The sequence below is a fragment of the Macrobrachium nipponense genome, chromosome 29, assembly GCF_015104395.2.
Source record: "Macrobrachium nipponense isolate FS-2020 chromosome 29, ASM1510439v2, whole genome shotgun sequence".
Lineage (NCBI taxonomy): Eukaryota > Metazoa > Arthropoda > Malacostraca > Decapoda > Palaemonidae > Macrobrachium > Macrobrachium nipponense.
In genome coordinates this window covers 74,016,045-74,037,982 of record NC_061092.1, presented here as the reverse complement: position 1 = coordinate 74,037,982, position 21,938 = coordinate 74,016,045, and the positions used below count along the sequence as shown (strand labels likewise).

Genomic DNA, 21,938 nt, shown 5'->3' with positions numbered 1-21,938 from the left:
TGGCACTCAGGATGTTACTGAGTGCCATGCTCTTTAGAAATGCCTCCGAGGCCGCACCCTCACCTCGTGAGCATTTACTTTAAAAGTTTCAAATCCTTGTCCAAACATGACGAATGAGCCTCTATGAAAAAGCTCTTTAAAAAGAACGCTAGGGCGTTCTTTGACATGGGCAAGTCTGGCCTTTTTACGGGACACCGCAGATTGTCCAAAGGACTTCGACTTTCCTTACTTTTATCTAGATAAAATTTGAGAGCCCAGACAGGGCACAGGACTCTCTCTGGATCTTGCCCAATAATTTGTGCCATCCCCTTGATCACCAAGCTTCTGGGCCAAGGGTTAGACGGGTTTCCATTCTTAGTCAAGAATGAAGGGCTTAGGGAACACACCGCATTATGTCCTCTAAAGCCAATATGTCCGCTGATGGCTTAAAACCTCACTAACCCTCTTTGCCGTAGCTATTGCGGTTAGAAATAATAATAAGCCTTTCTGGTCACGTGCTTTAAGTTCGCAGAAAGGAGAGGTTCGAAAGGCTTCGACATCAGGAACTTCCAGACTACGTCTAAGTCCCATGTCGGAAGCTTTGAACTATACAGTTTCGAGATTTCAACAGAACTCAAAGATCGTGACGGGCTTTGCCGTTCGACAGATCCAAATCTCTGAGTCTAAAGGTCGTCGACAACATACTTCTGTATCCTTTAATAGACGGGACTGCCAGCTTATCCACATTCCTCAGACTGAAAGGGAAGACGGCAATCTAATTCACAGAGGCCGAGGTGGAGGAAAAGCCATTCTTCCTGCACCATCTGCAAAAACGGCCCACTGCGGTTGGTACACTGCAAGATAGGAAGGTCTTCTTTGCCTTGGCAATAGCACTTGCCACTAGTCTTGAAAAGCCTCTCACTCCGATCAACTTCTCTATAGTCTGAACAGAGTCAGACTCGGAACGGAGAGGTTTTGTGGTACCTCTTGAAGTGGGGCTGTTAGAGTAGAGCGACTCTCTCGGGAAGGGTCCTTGGAAAGTGCGCTAGGAAGGACGTGACCTCTGTGAATTCAAGTCTCTCGAAGGCCAACATGGAGCGATCAGCGTCATGGTCGCTCCCTCTGACGCCAGAAATTATCTTATTACTTCTCCTAAGAGTTAGAATAGGGGAAAGAGACTAAACATTCATCCCCGTTCAATCCCATAGGATGGCGTATATTGCTACCGCTCTTGGATCGAGAATAAGGGAGCAGTCTAGGGGAAGCCTCTTCGTCTTCAACATTGCGAAGAGACATGTCACAGGACGTCATTAAAGTCTCCACCGCGATAGAACGTTATTGGGATCTTTGTCAATGGGAACTAACCCATTTACGTGACAAAGAGTTTATATATCTCGTCAATGGGGTCTTACCCACTTACCTGACAAAACGTTTAGTATCTTGTCAATGGGGGGAACCCACGTATATGACAGAAAGTAATCTAGGAATTTGAGCATATAGTCTTCCCGATTCCCGTAGAAATCGAGGAAGGGGCAGGATTCCTGCTCAGAGACTGGGCTTACGGCGGGTAGGACCCGAAGGTTTCCCTTAGGAAGAGCCTTCCTGAATGCAGAAGAGGCGTTTTATGACACCGAAAACGGCTTCAATTAGATGTTCAAAATTACTAAAGTCTCCTTCTAGATGCCATCTCATCAGAACCAACCTGACTACCTTATCCATGCAGGTTGGATAGTTATTCTGGATTCTGGAGAAGAGAGTCAGGTCCCCGAGACTGCAGGTCCAGGGCTCCGAAACAGCAATCTAGGAGTTAAAAATATCCATCGTCCTGAACAGCCCTTTCAGATGGTGGTGCAGATCTGAAAGTGTTTAGGAAACCAACAGCGAGAGAGGAGAGCAAGGGACCAAGGGCCGAAACTTGTCTGCAAACAAGTCTTATAGAAGTCAGGTCACCACCTTGATAGATGATGACGACGACGAAGTAGTCTCTTCTTCATTCGTAGGTTGCGAGTCGCTCCAGGACTCTGTCTCCTTTACGGGAACAGGAGAAGGGTCCTTAACATACCGCAAAGCAATCAAACTCTGAGGCTCCTCTCGTAAAAGGGGGTTTTCTACTTGAAGTAGGGTCCAAAGACGAAAGTCGGAAATGTTTAATAGCCAACTCCGAAACTTTGCGAAGTTCAGGTAAAGGAACGTCCGGCAGAGCGTTCTGAAAAGTTTCCACAAAAGCGTGCCGAAAAGCGTCATGCTGGGCGTCCTGATGGGCGTCCACAAATGTGACGAGCTTCCAGAAAGCGTCATGCCAGGCGTCTTGACGAGCGTCCAGAAAAGCGTCATGCTGAGCACCCTACCAAGCGTCCAGAAAAGCGTCACGCTGGGCGTCATGCCAAGCGTCCAGAAAAACGTCACGCTGAGCGTCCAGACGAGCGTCCAGCAAAGCGTCACGCCTGGCGTCTTGACGAGCGTCCAGAGAAGCGTCACGCTGAGCGTCCAGCCAAGCGTCACTCCTGGCGTCCTGATGAGCTTGCAGAGAAGCATCACGCTGAGCATTCATAAAAAGCGTCACGCCTGGCATCCAGCCGAGCGTCAGGAAAAATGTCACGCTTGGCGTCCAGCTTAGCTGCAGAACCAGTGTCATATCGGGCAGCCGACGGAGCTTCCCTTAGGGACGAGCGAGGGGCGTCTTGGCGAGCTGCTTGCCTGGCGATCAAGACGATACGCGCGGACGTTCTGCCAATGTGCAAACGAACCTCTTGAGGATCGTTACGTTCTGTGCTTGTTCTCACAACAGGCTCTCTCTCGTTAACTTGAACAGGGACCGAGAGAGTGTTTCTCGATACTTCTTGAGATATGCGAGAGCTGTGGAATTGTCCGAGTTGATCTGTACCACTGGGTAAACAACTCGTTTTTAGAAGAACTGGAGAGCCAACCGAATTGCTTCCAATTCTATGAGATTATGAGCCAGGACATCTGTACCCCTCTCCAGATGCCTGGCACAGTCTCGCTATCCCCTTAGGTGATCCTTGACTTTGAGAGATGTTCAGAATCATTTCTAGATCTTCGATGCTATTCCAGTTTTCCGGCAGGAAAAACTGGAGAGGTCTGAATTGCAGTCTATTCAGGGAAACAAACTTCTCTAGCGAGGAAATGGTCCCCAGCAGACTCATTCATTCCCTCACCGAGCATGTTTCCTTCCCTAATAAGGCTGCGCTTTGCTTAAGCAGGTGTGCATTATTATAGTGCTATGCCGTGGTAGACTCGTACAGAATTCTGTTACCTTGCGGTAAACAGAACCAAAAAGGTCTAATATATATCTCTGTTGAAAAAATTCTCGCAAAGCGAAGATGTTCGTTCATGCATGCTAGAATTCCCCTCAACCCGAGGCTAAAGTCAGTGATTGTAGGTCAGAGATACGGTTAGTCAGTCAATCCCTCATGAGAGAGAGACGTAACCGACCGCGCATGGCAGACAGCCAGCTGGAACTGAGCTGGCTCTAGTGACAGCAGTGTACCTTCGTCGTCTCGCACTACTCTGCCTGAGTTGCCAGCTACTCCATTCTACGAATGAATAGATTTGTTATCATCATCGAGCAGAAAGAAAACTCTCAAGCTGGTATATTTAAGCGAAACGGAATTAGCTAAATATAGAAGGCTGAATTGGTATTGTCGTAACAATACCTTAAATATCTAAAAGGGAAACCGGCAACTCCTGGAAGGTTGCAGGGAGTACCGATTAAATGCAATCAGAATAATCGTCCTCTTGGTTGTCCTCCGTAGGGGTAACTATGGTATGCGTATATAACTTGAACCATACAATCACTTGATAGTAATAATAAAGTTTGTTCATACTTACCTGGCAGATATATATATAACTGACAGGTAAGTTTCTGACAGGTAAGTTTCATGAACAAAACATAAGAGTATTGTAGACACTTGGACAGCTACTTCCCTACTACATACTTTCCTCGCCGAGGGAGGGAGAGAATGGAAATCGACTGTCTTCGTTCTCTTAGCCAAGAGAACGAATTAATATTAATCGAAGGAGATCCTCAAATGAGAACCGAGAACTGACGAGGACAACTGTTCTCAGTGTGCCAACAAAATCAATGTAGTGGCAAAACCTTCCATGGTTTAGGCATGAAACAAAAGGTTTCTCTATAACATAGACTTCCTCGTACTATTGCGCGTACTGTAAAGTAACATTATTTTCATATACAGAGGAACCCCAGTCCTCAACCATATTAGACCTCAACATATTGAAACATGCAATCAGATCTTTTACGAAATTTTGAGTAAATTTTGAATCGAAACCAATACAAAAAACAGGAATCCAACCCGATGAACCATATGATTTTTGTAAAAAGTGTTCCAGTCAGTTGCCGTTAGTTGACATTGTTTAGAGCCAGCTCACTCTGCTGCTATGTTTTGAGCAAGTACGTGCTTGTACAGGATATTTCCTTAGTTCTTGTGGCTTTCTGTACTGTATTTTGATTCAATCATGGGTTTGTAACAAGTATATATCGTACCCAGTACGATATATACTATACCTAGTCTAGCCTATGGCTTGGTCAACCATTGGTAATACGGCCACGTTGGAAGTAGGCAAGTTTTCTTATGATATCGGACATAAGACTTCATGGACATAGTCTACAAGTCTCTTTGCCCGACGAGCCTTCGCGAGGTAGTGACTAATGAATGAGGGTTCTTCTGAATCTTGTCAATGAGAGCTTATCCGCTTACTTGCCGGGCGTCAAGCTTAGCAGCTTGAGCATCATCCTTTTTCGCAGTAGAGCGAACGTCACGTAACGTATACGGAGCGCCATGATGAGAGGAGGGGGGAGCGTCTTGGGGAGAAGGAAAACAATCCTTGCTACAAGAGTAATGACATTCCTTCCTCTCGACAGAGCGTCGAGTTCAATCATAAAGAATTATAGTATAAAATAATTATATAAAATAAATAAAAAGAAATAAAAAATAAATATTCTAGTAATAAGAATGAAAATCTCTTGACAAAGACGATGGCCGCTTGAGGGACATCTTGCGTCTTTGTCACGCTTATCGATATTAAGTCCTGCCGAAGGGACGCCAGATAAGTGTGGAGTCCCCGTAACCCTCCTTCGGCTTTCGACATGCCCTCTCCCTGGTCCTGGGAGTCCGACAGAGGTCCAGGCCTAGAGGGGCACTACACTTCACAACACTGATTGGAGAGCGAGCACTTTAGATTCCAAGATACGGATGGAATCCACAATAACAGAAGGGCATTACCTCTCGCAGACATAACCTAATGGCCCATAGGCCATACTACAGGGTTAGACAAAACAAAGTCTACAGGAAGGTTAGCAGGTTCACTACCCTGACTTCTGTTTACTGATGCAGTCTTTGAGGAAGACCCCCTGATTCAATCACGCTCTAATTTGCGTACATACGAATCATACTTCTTCCCTTCGGAATCAGTCAAACTCACACACTCCTTACATCGATCTTTCAACAAAGAAACATGACCCGTACACTTTGTACATACGCATTGCGGATCTACCGAAGCTTTCGGTAACCTCACCTTACCTTGCAGACAACACACTCTGAAACTAGCCTAACTAGATTCAGATATCTTATGCAAAGATGAATTAAAACCAAATTCAAATCAATTTATGATAGCGTATGCCTAGCCACAAATCCAAGTTAATAAATCAAAAGACAATTAGGATACTTAGCGGCAATGAAGTTTCAAAATCCTAAGACGGAAATACTGAAAACAGGTATTTACAGTACCGGCGACAGAGAAAATCTGATTAGAAAATGGGAATTGTTCCTGATACCCACCTCCCAGCGGCGGGAATGGGTACTAACCACCTGGCCGACCAATGTCTGTGTCATAAGTTTTGAAATTCTGTTGGACTTCGGAGAATACAGCTATATATATAAATATATCTGACAGGTAAGTTTCATGAACAAAAAATATTTTGTGAAAATATCCAACAATTTTTACATTTCCTTAGGAGAAATGTAAGAGTAGAAATTTCTGAAGAAACCACTTTTAAGATATATAACTGATAGCTTTCTTTCTTGTTTGCTTTCAGATATAAAGATGAGGGATTAAATTAGCCTCTGACACCAAGAAGAAAAAAAATACATGGAAGGGGGTGGGGGGGAGACGGGTGCGTACTAATTGGATCAAATAATATGGGTTTTCCCAATTAGTACGCAGTTTTTCAAAACATGTTCAGAAGGTCGTATGCAGCGTTGACATAATATTCCACCTTTGTCCTAAGTGCCTTTGACAAAAGGGTGAATTTCCAAAGAACATTTTAGGAGTGACTGCCTTATGAACTCTGGAACTTTTGCACCAGTTAGTATGCTCGTGTAAGACCCCATTTGTACGCGCGTACTAATAAGAGCTGATTTCTTTGATGCGCGTACTAATGTGTAAAGGAAAGTTAGAAATTTTGTTATAAAATAAAATTTAGTATATAACTCTAGTCGCCAGAGGGCAGGGCATTTTGGAATCCTTGGAATTTTGTTATTTCTTGATTCCTTGGGTTTTCTTTATTCAAAATTTTACTTCGTGTGGTGGTTTTTCTACTTCAACCAGTCTGCTTTTGAGCAACACAACAAACGTAAGATTTGTAAAATCAACCATCAGTGCAGTGAAAAATTTTGTTTTAACATTAATTATAGCTTAACGTGCCACAGTTGGGTAATTGCTTCTTTTCTGTGTCTTTTCAGCCGTATTGACAGGCGTGGGACCCTAGTCAAGCGAGGTTTTATGATTCTCGTGTAAATAATCTCCACGCCCAAGTCATGCTGAAAATAATGGACAGTGCCTAGACGGATATTTGGACAGTGCTTAGAAGGATATATGAGATAGCATAACGTACCTTGAAGTCCAGCTACGTCGTACGTTCTCCTCTTGGATATGCTATTCCTCTACTGGTAAATGTTCAGTGTTCTTGATCTTTGGCTTGACCTTCAAGATTAGATGCCATTCACCATTCTCATATCATACTGCAAGAGTGGTTCGATTTTCAAATAATTTGAAGACCTCTTGGAACACCGGCAACGAATGTACTTATTGTCTCTTATACACCATTTAATGCCTAAGTTGAGTATCGTATGTAATTAGTTGATAATTATATATAATTACTTTTTATATGTTGGCTTTTTATCCCATTCATTGTTTTCTTCTATATTTGCCATTTATTGTGATCCATTCTTCCTGTCGAACCTCAGATTTCTAGCTTTCTCTCTCCCTTACATATTCCCTTCTCCCTTACATTTGGTGCCCAGACCCGGGATTACATGTTGGCATTCATGGGGAAACATTGTTTGGCATAAACAAGACTGAAATAGAACGTATATTACCCAAATTGGGCACTTAAGTTTAGCACTTATTTTTGGTTATGATTTGGAATTTTGTTTGTGTGTTCTCACAAGTATAGGTACTTGTGAAGTGGAATAGGCTTTCAGAGTTCTGGCGGGTTCACGTATCCTCGGCAAACAGCACTAGTACTAGGGTACTAGTGCTGTTTGCCAAGGATTTCCTGTTAGGTTAGGTAAGATATACCCCTTACCTGAGTGAGGTTAGTGGAGCTGTTTTAGTCAATTATAGGATAGATACTGTTAGATATTTTCTTGTATTTGTCTTGGTGTAAGCTAATCCCTCGAAGCTTTAAACTGTGGATAAGAATGAACTTATCTTTTACTGAATTTAGGTGGTAGTTCCATCTGAATAATCAGTGCTTTAGTGTAGATGAGTGAATAGATTGAGATTTGGCGTGAGTCTTAATTATAATCGTAATATTTTTTTTCTTATACAATTTTTTGTTTACCATTATTAAACATGGCTAGTTCCCTGAGTGAATTAACTTTTGAGTTTTGGATTAAGATAGGTAAAGAGTTACAGTTGAGTGGCAAGGAATTAATGAGTTTTGCTGATACCAAATTTAAGGAAAGACTGAGCATATAAAATAAAAGGATAGAACGAGAAGAGATGAAAGAAAAGGAGAACCGTGAAAGGGAGGATAGATTATTAGATAGAAACAGTAAGAAAGAAGAGGAGGACAGGAAACTGGAATATGAAAGACTTGAATTAGAAAATAAAAAGTTAAGTAGCCTCCATAGTATTAGTCCACAGTCTACTAATGCTCAGGATAGTTTCTCCGTTGCTATTCCTAAATTGAAACTGTATGAAAGTGGTGAAGACATTACAGCTTATCTGATAAGGTTTGAAAATTTAGCAAAGCTGAGTGGATGGCCTAAGGAATTATGGGCACCTACTATGAGATTCAGGGCCTCTGTAACACGGTTTTTTCGCAATAACTTTTTATCTATGCATTTCATAAATATAACGCTTATTCAGAATACATATTATATCAACACATAAATTTTGAGTGTATTCTGCACTACGTAGGTTGAATAAATTTGGTACTTATAATGTAAAAGTGACCTTTTTTGAAGACGGGCCAACTTACTCAGAGAAAAGGTTTCGAACGCACTCGTTACATAACTTATGACAGCATTTCTTCCCTCTTTCTCGATGGATGATTGGCTATACGTAACGAAGGCTAAACCTCTGGCAACAATGACATACAAATTTAAATACAAGCAAAGCAGTACACCTTTATGAACTCTGGAACCTCTCCACTGATAATTGTCATAATGAACAAACCAACAAAATATGTTAGTAAATACAAAAACACTTCGATTATTAGTCTAACTCCCAAAATAAGTTTCCAGAGAAATTACAGTCTACTTTATAGGTGACAATCAGATTGACAAGATGTAGGGAATAGTTGGTAATTATCAAAAACATAGTAGACAAGCTTGATTTGATAACTGCTATATATAATGTCAAGCAATTTTTATTTATTGGCTATCTACCTATTTACTGAAAAAAAAATAGCCGGTACCATATATTGGCTTTAAACCTTCACCAATAATTATCATCAGAATGGTGACTTCATGAGGCTCCACCCACTTTCGCCTCGTTATAATTCAGGATAACACTGAAGGCTACCATGGGCATTGTTGGATTAGAAAATTTAACTTCTGGCTATAAAAACCAATTTCTCGAGTAGTTGTAAGAAGTGCTAAATGATCCTCAAGGATCCCAGCAGTTGGACTAAACGTTTAATTCATGTATATTACTGCTATACTGTTCCGGCACTACTGCTACAGTAGTATTACTACGCTAGCACTGATACCCCACCCACATCTATGTATCGTTCCGCCATTCATAAAGTCTTTGGGTTTCAGAGCCGATGGAATTTCTGTCTGGTGGATGGGCGGGGCAACATTTAGTCAAAACGTGTTTGTTTACCTTGCTTACGTAACGAATGTTTTTCGACTCTTGGCTCGTAATCATTGGCCATGGCGTCGGCTAGATCATTTTTACTCTATAAAAATTAAAACTATCGGGTTTAGGTTATTGTTAATGCTGACAAAATTTGTGTGTGGTTGTAAAATATACATATTTCAACTTTCAGCTACATCCGATGCTTTGACCAGGAGCAAAGTCCAAAAAACTGTGTTACAGAGACCCTGCATCTCATAGTAGGTTAGCTCTTTTATTTTCGGGTGATGCACTTAATGTTTACTCTACTCTACCTGATGAGGTTTGCAAGGATTATGATAAATTAAAAGATGCTATTTTGAAAGCATTTCGTAAAACTACAGAACAGTATCGTAGAGAATTTAGGTATGCTAAATTTAAAGATGAAAATTTTATGCAGTATCTTACTAACCTTTACCGCCTCTTTGACTTTTGGATAGATAGTGCTAAAATTGACAAGAACTATGACAGTCTGAGAGATTTCATTATAACCAACCAATTTATGTCTGCCATTCCTAAATATATTAGGTTATTCCTTATGGAACAAGGCTTTACTAATGCTACAGAAATGGCAAGAAAGGCTGATTTATATTGTGGAGCTCATGATTGCTATCCTAACAGAACTAGAGAAAAAAAATAGCAATAAATCTGTGAGTAAGAAAGTCCAAATAGAACAAAAACCAGAAACTAAAGCTACCTTCATTCCAACTAAAGATAAAATACAAATGAAGAATACAATTTGCTTTACTTGTGGTGACCGTGGACATTATGCTAAAAATTGTCCCAAGTCTCCCAAAGCAGAGGAGGTAATTAAGAGGGGTTTAACACGTAATGATCGTAATCTTGGTGCAGGTATAGTTAATGGACTTAATGTTTCTACAATTTTGAGAGATACAGGTTGTACTCGCATCATGGTGTCAGACAAAATTTTTCCAAATATCCAACCTGATAAACTACCTAAATGTACAGTTTCTGATTACCTAGGGCGTTTCTTGATTGTCAATTTTTTAAGGGGTGGACAGATGTAGTAGTTGCACCTATTGATTGTTGTTCGGTTATGATTGGTAATGTTAAAGGAGCTACTATGCCAGATTCTAAAGATACTTTCCATGCTGCGAGAGAAAAGTGCGATTCAGTATCTGTAGTCACCAGATCTAAGTCTAGTAAGGAATATAAAAGAATTCCTGTACATCCTTTGTTACTACCTGCTGTAAAAGATTTAAACGTTAATAACAGTGATTTTGTGAAATATCAAGAAGAGTGTGCTACTTTGAAGGATATTAGGGATCATGCTAAGGATGGTACAGTTTTCACTCGTAAAAATCATATGTACACTTTTGAATATGACAATAACATTTTATTAAAGAGAATCTTAGACTCGACTAACAGTCAACTTGCGGGCAAGTCTTTTCTAGTCGTACCTAACCAGCTTAGGAAAATAGTCTTAGAAGTAGCTCATGAGTCCCCCTTCTCAATAACTTATCAGAAAATTTCTTCACTTTACTTCTGGCCAGGCATGAGTGTTGACATTTATGACTTTTGTAGGAGTTGTGATGTATGTCAGAGGTTTGCTTCAAAGGGTAGGCTAAAAAAGGCAGAACTAGTTAAAATGCCTGTGATTTCCGTACCTTTTGAGAAAGTAGCAGTGGATATCGTTGGGCCTATAAAGCCAAGATCATCTTCAGGTTGCTCTTATTTATTAACTCTTGTAGATTATGCTATTTCCTTTCCAGAAGCAGTCCCCCTAAAAAATATAACTTCTATAGATATAGCAGAGGCACTAGTGACCATCTTCTCTAGGGTAGGAATTCCTAAAGTCATTGTTTCCGACAGAGGGGCTCAATTCACTTCAGACTTGATGGGTAAGGTGTATGAGCTAATTGGTATAAAACCTGTGTTTACCACTCCGTACCATCCGATGGCTAACGGAAAAATAGAGAGACAGCACTCCATCCTAAAATCTATTTTAAAGAAGTTTTGCTATCTTAGACCTAACGAATGGGATAGATATCTTCCTTGTGCTCTTTTTGCAATGAGAGAGATTCCTACAGACACTAGCGGTTTCTCTCCATTTGAACTTTTATATGGGCGCCAAGCTCGAGGTCCATTGGGCATATTGCATGAATTGTGGTCAAATGGAAAGATTTCGGATGATACGCAAACTTACTACCAATTTCTTCTTGATCTTCGTTCGAGACTAGAAGAGACTGCTCAAATTACAGCAGAAAATACAAAAGTTGCTATGAAACAATATAAAACTTACTTTGATGCTCATAGTGCTAATAGATCTTTTGTTACAGGTGATGAAGTTTTAGTAATGCTGCCGGATACGTATAACAAGCTGTTATTAGCTTGCCAAGGTCCTTACAAAGTTCTAAGAAAATTAAATAAAGTGGATTATGTTCTGGATGTTAAAGGAAAAGCTAAAGTTTTCCATGTTAATCTTTTAAAGAAGTATGTTAGAATCTATGTTTTGCTTGAATACTTTTGATGGTTTATCATCTAGAGAAGTACTAGAAGAGGTTAACTTCATCTAATGTGATTTTTAACTTTTGTATTGTTGAAGATTCTTCTGATACAGAACTACCAACAGTAGGTTCTGAAACTTCTTTAGGTTCTGAAACTTCTAAAGATCTTTACCAACTTGGTGAATCTTTAACTAGTCCAATGATTACAGAATTAAAAGTAATTCTAAGTAAATTTGGAAAGATTTTCTCAGATATCCCTGACTGTACTTCTACGGTTATGCATACAATTAGACTTACGACTAATGAACCTCTAAAATCAAGGCTTTACCCTGTTCCTGTCCATTTGAGTAATGAATTTGAATCTGAAGTTAATAATTTACTTAACCCTCTTACGCCGAAGCGGTAAAAAAAAAATTGTCTCCCGTGTGCCGGAGGTGTTTCGGAGTGAGCGCGGAAGCGGAAAAAATATTTTTTTCATAAAACCACAGCACGCTTAGTTTTGAAGATTAAGAGTTCATTTTGGGCTCCTTTTTTTGTCATTGGCTGAAGTTTAGTATGCAATCATCAGAAATGAAAAATATTATCATTATCATATATAAATAATGCGATATATGATAGTGCAAAAACGAAATTTCATATATAATTGTATTTAAATCGCGTTGTGCACAAAACGGTTAAAAGTAACAAGTTACTTTTTTTTCGTTGTAATGTACACTAAATTGCGATCATTTCGGTATATAACACATTGTAAAACGATAAAAGCAACACAGAGAAAATATTATCACAAAATAATGCATGAATTCGTAACGCGCGGACGTAAACAAATATTTTTTTCAAATATTCACCATAAATCTAAATATTGTCCTAGAGACTTCCAGTTTCTTTCAAAATGAAGACAAATGATTGAATATTGCTATAATTTAAGAGTATTAGCTTACAATTGCATTTTTCGACCATATCTGACGAGTTAAAGTTGACCGAATGTCGAATTTTTTATATATATTTTTTTTATATGCAATTATTTCGGAAATAAGAAAAGCTACAACCTTCAAATATTTTTCGTTTTATTCTACATGAAATTGCGCACATTTTCATATATAAAACTCTATGAAATGCCTAATATGAAACGGAGCAAATATTCCGAGAATGGTACGTACGCATTTCGGAGATTTGTGGCAGAGAATCCACGCGCTGAGGGAAGGAAAGATTTTTTTTTAAATTCACCATAAATCTAAATATTTTACAATTGCGTTTTCCGACCATTTCGGTAGAGTCAAAGTTGACCGAACGTGGTTTTTTTCTATTTATCGTGATTTATATGCAAATATTTCAAAAATGAGAAAAGCTACAACCTTCAATTATTTTTTGTTGTATTCTAAATGAAATTGCGCACATTTTCATATATAAAACTGTATGTAACGGCTAATTTAAAATGGTGCAAACATTACCACAATCGCACGTATAATTTTTTCGGAAGAGTTACAGCGCGGACGTAAAGAAAATTTTATTTTTTTCATAAATTCACCATAAATCGAAGTACTGTGCTAGAGACTTCCAATTTGTTGCAAAATGAAGGTAAATGCTTGAATATTACTAGAATATAAGCGTTTTAGCTTACAATTGCGTTTTTCGACCATTTCGGTAGAGTCAAAGTTGACCAAAGGTTGAAATTTTGGCAATTATCGTTATTTATATGAAAAAAATCTCAAAACTGATAAAAGCTACAACCATGGGTTGTTTTTAGTTGTATTGTGCATGAAATTGCGCATATTTCCATATATAAAACTTTATATAACGGCTAATTTTAAAATGGTGCAAACATTACCACAATCGCATGTATGATTTTTTTCGGAAGAGTTACCGCGCGGACGTAAGGAAAAAGTTTTTTCATAAATTCACCATAAATCGAAATATTGTGCTAGAGACTTCCAATTAGTTGCAAAATTAAGGTAAATGATTGAATATTACTAAAATATAAGAGTTTTAGCTTACAATTGCGTTTTTCAACCATTTCGGTAGAGTCAAAGTTGACCGAAGGTTGAAATTTTGGCAATTATTGTTATTCATATGAAAATATCTCAAAACTGATAAAAGCTACAATCATGAGTATTTTATTGTTGTATTCTACATAAAAATGCGCACATTTTCATATATAATACTTCATGTAACGGCTAATTTACAATGGTACAAAAATTATGTCAAAGTGACGAAATAATTTCCGAGATGTGTCACAGATACTTTTTAGTGCGGCAAGAAAGAAATTCACGCTTGCGCGCCTGCGTAACGATTGTAAACAAAACAACACCTTGATCCGTGAACTCCCAGCATCCCCCAAGGCGTGTGATTTAAAAGTTTTAGGCTGGTAGGCCTATAAGTATTTTTCCGCGAATTTAAAAAAAAACTTTTGTAAGTCGACGTAAAATACGTCCAGTCGGCACACGGGAGACAAAAAATGTCGACGTAAAATACGTCCAGTCGGCGTAAGAGGGTTAAGCTAAGTATCATAGAACCTTCTGATTCCCCTTATTGTAATCCGGTTGTCATGATTAAGAAACCTGATGAGACTTATAGGTTAGCACTAGATTTCCGTGCATTGAATTCAATAACTGTCTTTGATTGTGAGCCAATGCCACTAATTGATAAAGATTTCTTTAAGTTTACAGGTGCCATTTACTTTTCAGAAATAGATATTACTAAAGCTTACTACCAAATTGTTTTGCATCCGAATAGCCATCAATATATACTGCTTTCCAGACCTCTAAAGGATTGATGCAATTCACTAGGATGCCTTTTGGGTTATCCACTGCTTGTGCTTCGTATATCAGACTTATGAGAAGAGTTTTTGAGGGTGTCAAGGGAATAAGTTTATACTTTGATAATATACTTATTTCTCAAAGGACTGGCCAGAACACCTTCAGATTTTGAATAATGTATTAACTTCACTTGAGATACATGGTTTAACTGCTAAGCCATCGAAATGTCGTTTTGGTTTACCTTCCATAACCTACTTAGGTTTTAAGATTTCTAAGAATTGTATTTATCCAGATCCAGATAAGTGCAGTAAAATCATGGAAATTAATTATCCTAAGTGCAAGAAAGAACTTCAGTCCTTTTTAGGTACTTGCAATTTTTATCAAAGATTTATCCCTAATATTTCATCAATTACTTCTGACCTCTCAAATTTACTAAAGAAAAACCAGCCCGATAAATTTGAGTTATCTATTGAACTTAAACGGCAGTTTGACACCCTGAAGCATTATTTTGAATCTGATCTAGATTTCTCTCTCTTATACTAGCTAACTTATATCTCTCTCCCTCAGATATACTAGTTACCTGACATAACAGAAACTTTTGTTGTTCGCAGTGACGCCTCCCAGAATTGCATAGGAGCTGTTTTACTGCAGTATTGGAATAAAGTTCCCCATCCAATAACCTATGCTGGAAGAAAATTAAATAAATCCGAACTAAATTATTCAGTTATTGAAAAGGAATGTTTAAGTTTGGTTTTTGCCATTAAGAAATTTGAATATTACCTTGTCGGTAAACAATTCATTGTTGAATGTGACCACAGACCTTTGTCTTACCTTGAACATTTCAAAGGCAAGAATGGGAGATTGTTACGTTGGTCACTATATTTACAGCAATACAAATATACTGTAGTGTATATTAAGGGAATAGACAATATTTTGGCTGATTTCTTAAGTAGATGCTGGGTATAATGAGAATCTTTAATAGAATTTGAATATAAATATAATGACTTATATTTGTCTTAGTGCGGGGGCATGTAAAGGAAATTTAGAAATTTTCTTATAAAATAAAATTTAGTATATAACTCTAGTCGCCAGAGGGCAGGGCATTTTGGAATCCTTGGAATTTTGTTATTTCTTGATTCCTTGGGTTTTCTTTATTCAAAATTTTACTTCGTGTGGTGGTTTTTCTACTTCAACCAGTCTGCTTTTGAGCAACACAACAAACGTAAGAATTGTAAAATCAACCATCAGTGCTGTGAAAAATTTTGTTTTAACATTAATTATAGCTTAACGTGCCACAGTTGGGTAATTGCTTCTTTTCTGTGTCTTTTCAGCCGTATTGACAGGTGTGGGACCCTAGTCAAGCGAGGTTTTATGATTCTCGTGTAAATAATCCACGCCCAAGTCATGCTGAAAATAATGGACAGTGCCTAGACGGATATTTGGACAGTGCTTAAAAGGATATATGAGATAGCATAACGTACCTTGAAGTCCAGCTACGTCGTACGTTCTCCTCTTGGATATGCTATTCCTCTACTGGTAAATGTTCAGTGTTCTTGATCTTTGGCTTGACCTTCAAGATTAGATGCCATTCACCATTCTCATATCATACTGCAAGAGTGGTTCGATTTTCAAATAATTTGAAGACCTCTTCTTGGAACACTGGCAACGAATGTACAGTTGAACACAGGTTTCCCTGGTACACCGTCTTTCGAGACTTCGAAAAATTACATGGTAACAGTGTTTACTGAGGGAGATGGGGGGGAGAACCCCTTCTCTGCTAACAAGAGTTCCACCAATAAGTTCTGGAGTTCGTTTGGTGGGAGGAGTTATTAGGTATGGTTGGAGAAAGACACACACACACACACAAGGAGTAAAAAAAAAATCTGATTAGTTTATATCGTTGTAATGAAGACTGTTGTCACACTTGTAATATAAGTTTGTTTATTAAGGTTCCATTTAACTTTCGGCCAAGACGTTATCTTACAACTGTGTCTATTATTATATATCGGTCATATTCATTACACAATACTTAAAATTGATCAACATTTTAAAGTTATATTGGTATTGCCGAAAATCACGAACATCATAACAGGATATTTTAACCTTATCAGGTAAGCCAAGTTTACAGCATCGGTTGCAGTGCGTTTCCTACCAATAATATAATAGGAAGCTATAAAGAGAAGCGCAGCAGCAAATGATTGAATATACCCAAAAATTCAATGAATTTGTTGAGTCTCCGACACTTAGCTCCTCTCTCTCTCTCTCTCTCTCTTATACTAGCTAACTTATATCTCTCTCCCTCAGATATACTAGTTAACTTAGTGACAAGAAAAACCCCTGTGCTCAGTATGCAGTTCTGATATGTCATTAGTGTATTCAGGAGAGGATTAGTGACCCAATAATATCGAAGATTGCCCTTTCTGACAATACCCATAAGCATAGCCAAAGCAAAGAAATTTCTCATCTCTGATACTGTAATGTCATAAACTCTTTGTTCCCTTGAGTGTTTTCTTGATATATTACCCAATTTCATAACATGAAATTAACGATTGGATCTCTCTACAGTCAGTTCCATTATAGAATCATTAAAAATAGACTAACAAAACTTTATTCCTGTATACTATCATCAAAATCGAAGGTGTGCGGCAAAAAATTATCGCCACCAATCCTTTGCCACAGGATTAGCTGGTTTGACGTTTCTGACAACCTCCTAGGCCACCCTTACCTCCTCTCCCCCGCGCAGTTCATACAAATGGAAGACGAGCAGTGCAAACGGCCAGCAAGACCTCTAATAAGGCACTAGGTAGTACAGAACCAATATTGATACAATAAGCTATGAAGGCGCACAAAATTAAAAACTTAAGAACGTCACATGCCGTAAACAACATGTGTGGGATGACTTCTGCAACACGTCATATGACGTGGTTGACCTTTTAAGGGTTAACTGTTGTTTTTTTCTAAAATTATGTGTGCACTGATATATTATAGACTATATATTTCGTTGACCTCAGGTGATAGGTGAAGTCATTTGGGCTTTCCTTATAGTTGCTGACATAAAGAGAGTATCATCTACTGAATTGACAGTTACCTTTTAAAATGTCCCACAGAGCATATAACCCCTATACTCAGAAACGACAACGACGGCCAAAAAATATGCCACATTTTTACTCCTGTTCATATAACTTAAGTTTTAACCCAAGATACATTGAAAATATTAGTAGGATATAAAGCATTATATTTCAAATAATGGAAACTATTTTAATAGACTCCAAGAAACTAATAAGTGAAAATAAGTGGCGAAGTATCATATTTGTATCGGCCACGCCACAGTGAAAAAAGTATACAGGTAAGGCAATTTGCCAATACTGTTACCGACCTCACTGTATGAAAATAGTGCTCGGTGAGTCATTCAGTTCTATAATTCAATGCTGTTAACAAGAAACGGTGATTAGGAAGACATAAAAAACATGTGGGGGCTGAGTAAGTAGGGAAGTTTACTGCAGTACTCTCAATATTGTATGGAGGCATTATGCCATTTTTTTACAGATACTTTAAATATTATATCAAGAATATTATGGTTATAATAAAACTTGTTGTGAATTATGTTTATTAAAACATAATCAAATAACTAGTGAAAACAAAATGAGAACATTTTATGTTGTATTACAAAAAAATATAACATTTATATTATACAATCTAATACCTTGACTATCCACCCTCTCTCTCACTTCCCTCAATCTGTCGGGCATCGAATGAACAAGGTTGAAAATTTGCTGCGGTCTCCGTCTACAAATTTCCCACTGAGAGTTGATGTGAGCCTTGAGTTGCTGTGTTGTTCTCTCATGTTCCATTTTCCATGTATTCACCATCTGGGCCCACACGTGTTCAATCACATTCATATCTGCTCCTTTGCTCGACCATTCAAGAAGAAGCAGGTTATCCTGGCTGGCAAACCACACTTGAACAACATGAGCAGTGTGAACAGGATGGGCCCTGGTGGGAAGGGAAAATTCCTTTCTCGTAACGAAGGCAAGAAGGAGGTTTGCAGCAGCTCAACATACTTAGCTGCTGTAAATCGTCCCTTGATACGGAACACATCACCCATACCATGCAGACACACCCAGCCCATACGTTGCAGGTGACATGGCTGGATTGAACCACCTCAACGATGTTATGGGGTTCATATCTGAATGAGAGAAAAAAATGGGGGTGTGTAATATAAATCATATATATATATATATACCTTTGGAGAATTTAAATTCTCAGTGATGAACAACAATGAAAGAATTCTATTGTGTAATTATTTATTTGATATATTATATTTGAGGAAAAAGAGCAAATGATGCCACTGTCCCTTACCTAATATTTATCTAAGAAATAGCACTCTTATTTATGTCTACTCCCTTTATGTATTTTGACAGTCCACTTCCGTGGAACAAAATCTGAAGATTAATAATTAATATAAAGAAGAATGCAGTTGATAATTGATGGAAGTAATGATTTTGCTTACCATACTGAGTTCTATTTGTTCACCAACAATCCAGCTTCCCATGCGATGTGGATGAGAAGCACTTCTTGTCAGTAAAGATGACCCTGCCCCAAAAGTCCAAACCCTTATCAGCATGACGTTGGGCAAAATCAAGCCTTCCAGCCTTATGTCACTCAGGTCAAGAGCTCCTTTGTCGCTGGAGTTCCGTGATGAATCCCAGCAGCATGGAATGTGCGTCGTACCGTCATCGATAACACTTCTAATCCAAGGTCTTCATGAATGGCCTCGGCATTGGTTAAGGGTTGCTCTCGACTGCCCTGATAATGGCGTCATCCTCAGCTGGGGTGGTTTTCCGTGCCTAGCTAAGAGAACATATCTTAAATGTTTAACTTATAATTTATATAACATCGCAATCAATTCTAGATTCTTCGAATTTTGTACTCTATGGATTGATCATAATTTAGTAAACATGGCCGTATATTTTTGGTTTCAAAAGCATATCAAATAGAACGAGATTACATATATCCATAATATTCTCAATTTGGTTGGTAGTTATTAAAACTGTAAATCATTCCTGAGCCATCACTGAAATGACATTTAATAAATAAACTATAGTTATCATAAGAGAGACAATGACTGTGATGGGGAGGGCACAAATAAAATGCTCTTATAGGCTTAATTTTATCGAGACAACTCAATCGACTATCTAACTTTGTTCATGGTTGAGGTCGGCAAGGGCCAACCACCCACCGGCGTGGAATTATGGAGGTGCACCTGAAATATTACTGTGGTGTTGGAATGGCTGTGGATATCTGTAGTCTAACCAAAGGTATAATAGCGAGACGAAATACATTTAAGAAAGAAACTTTCATATTAAATAAGCAAGATTAAATAACCATGAACAATGTAACATATCCACCAATCATTCAGCATAAACTACTTACGCAAGTCGTTCAAGTTCCCACTCTCCTCCCATGGCTGGTATCGAGAAGCTATTGTCACATAAAGTGACAATTCGTCCTCGCAGCGCCAGATTTGTGTCCCTTTGATTCATGGTGAGTGGTTATGAAGGCTGACCCTTTTAAAAATCCTGCTGACGACCTCACCTCCGTTGGGATTCAGACTCTGTTTCGAGTCGAGTAAAACAATACCATGCTTCATATATCATTATATCGTTCCTTGATTGTAGGATTAGCCAATAGGGATCATAATCACCATGGTATGAAATAAAGATACTACTGTTAAATATAATATGCTCACGTAATTATTGTTCCTGTTAATAATTACATTGAGAACTGAATACTTGTTGAGCACTGCTTCGTAAAATGTTCGCGAATTCTCAAACCTATTTATCTGTAACTAAGATTCGTTTAAGTACGAGATTTTGCTTTAGTGTACTACACCAGTACCGTAATTTATAAGTGTCATGAATCACAAATTATAAAGAATAGACACTTGTCCTGTACGAAGAGGCAAAAGGCTCGATTAGCCAGAAATGGATATGAACACAACAGTATAAAAAAATCTTCGCCTACCCTCTCCCTCCACCCACTTCCTCTTCCTTCCCTCACCTCTCCTCCCCCTCCCTTTTCTCTCTCTCTCTGAATGTTAGTTCAGTTTAAGTATATTTTGTACTATTTTTTTATCTATCCATCTATCTAATCTAATAATAATAATTTACAATGTTGTTTATATCTAACGATTCACTCGGTTATTACCTGCCAGGAAGGCTGGCATTACGGTACGGTACGACACGGTTGATATTTAGCCAAAGTGTACGGTACGGAATGACGGAACGACGATTTTACCAAAGTACGGTACGGTATAGTTCAGGTACGGAAAAAATGTGCAAATTCCGTACCGTACTACTGTACCTTAGGCATGGATATATTACTTTTGGTCTACGTGAAAACAAGGGAACAATATTAAGCAGTAGTAGTAGCTATTACTATATTTATCTTAAGATCAAATTTTTTTTCTTTCTTTAGTGACTATTGACTTGGGTTGGGAGTAAATGATCATAATTATTAGAGTGAGAGATATCTGCATGTGTGGTGGAGTAGTAGAACGATAGACACTGTGATTGATGGTAAAGCTACTGTTATACTTGTGTTTGGTTACCTCCTTCGCAATCTTCATTTGGACTCGGGCATCAGCCATATGCTTTTATTACGAAGGTGAAGAAGAGATGGCCGCCTAGGAAAATAACTGTCGTCCTAGTAGCAGAAATCCGTTTGTCACCCAACTTTTCAACTTTTTTTTTTTTTTTTTTTTTTTTTTTTTTTTTTTAGCAAAGAGAGAGCCGCCAATTGCCTACAGATTGGTTTGAATAGGTAACTGGTTATAGTTGCTCTATGTGTTACAAATAGAAATTGAGCATTTTTACCGGACATTCATTAGAGTTAAAGCCTTGATTATACCGAAAAATTACAGCAAAATCTCGCACTGATACCAGTCTTCATTACAGTGTTATTGACCAAAAACGTGACTGCACTGTCTGTGAACCCCACAGTAAGAGAGCTTTACCAATTACAAATAAACATTACCTTTTATTCAGGCTTGGAGTAATTGTCTGAGATGTTTTTAATTACACGTTTTGAAGTTAACTGTAATTGCGGTTGTTTTTTTATTTATACTTAATGGTAATTGTAATTGTAACTGAGAAGTTCAAATAATAAAGTACTTTATTTGAAATTTTTATCCTAGAGCAGCCCTCTTACTTTTCGAGAACTCATCTTAACCAAATGCAATAGAGAGATGTTTTGAGTCGCTAACCAATTTATTTATAATATTATTAAGGGAGAATCTTAACAAGCCAGCTACCAATTCTAAAAAAAAATTTGATTCTATTTATTTCCTTTTTTTTGTGCAAAAAGTTTTGTGATTTTGTTTTTCCAATATTTGAGTTTTGTATTTCAGTATCAT

The 21,938-nt window shown here is 38.2% G+C and overlaps 1 long non-coding RNA gene across 1 annotated transcript; it reads right to left on the bottom strand.

Moving 5' to 3' along the window:
• Positions 1 to 16,332: 16,332 nt before the first annotated feature.
• LOC135206289 (uncharacterized) lies at positions 16,333 to 20,335 on the bottom strand. Its single transcript, XR_010312730.1, has 3 exons — positions 19,958 to 20,335; positions 19,035 to 19,375; positions 16,333 to 18,710 (listed from the first exon to the last, which is right to left on the bottom strand). It is a non-coding gene; the product is annotated as an uncharacterized LOC135206289 (long non-coding RNA).
• Positions 20,336 to 21,938: the final 1,603 nt, after the last annotated feature.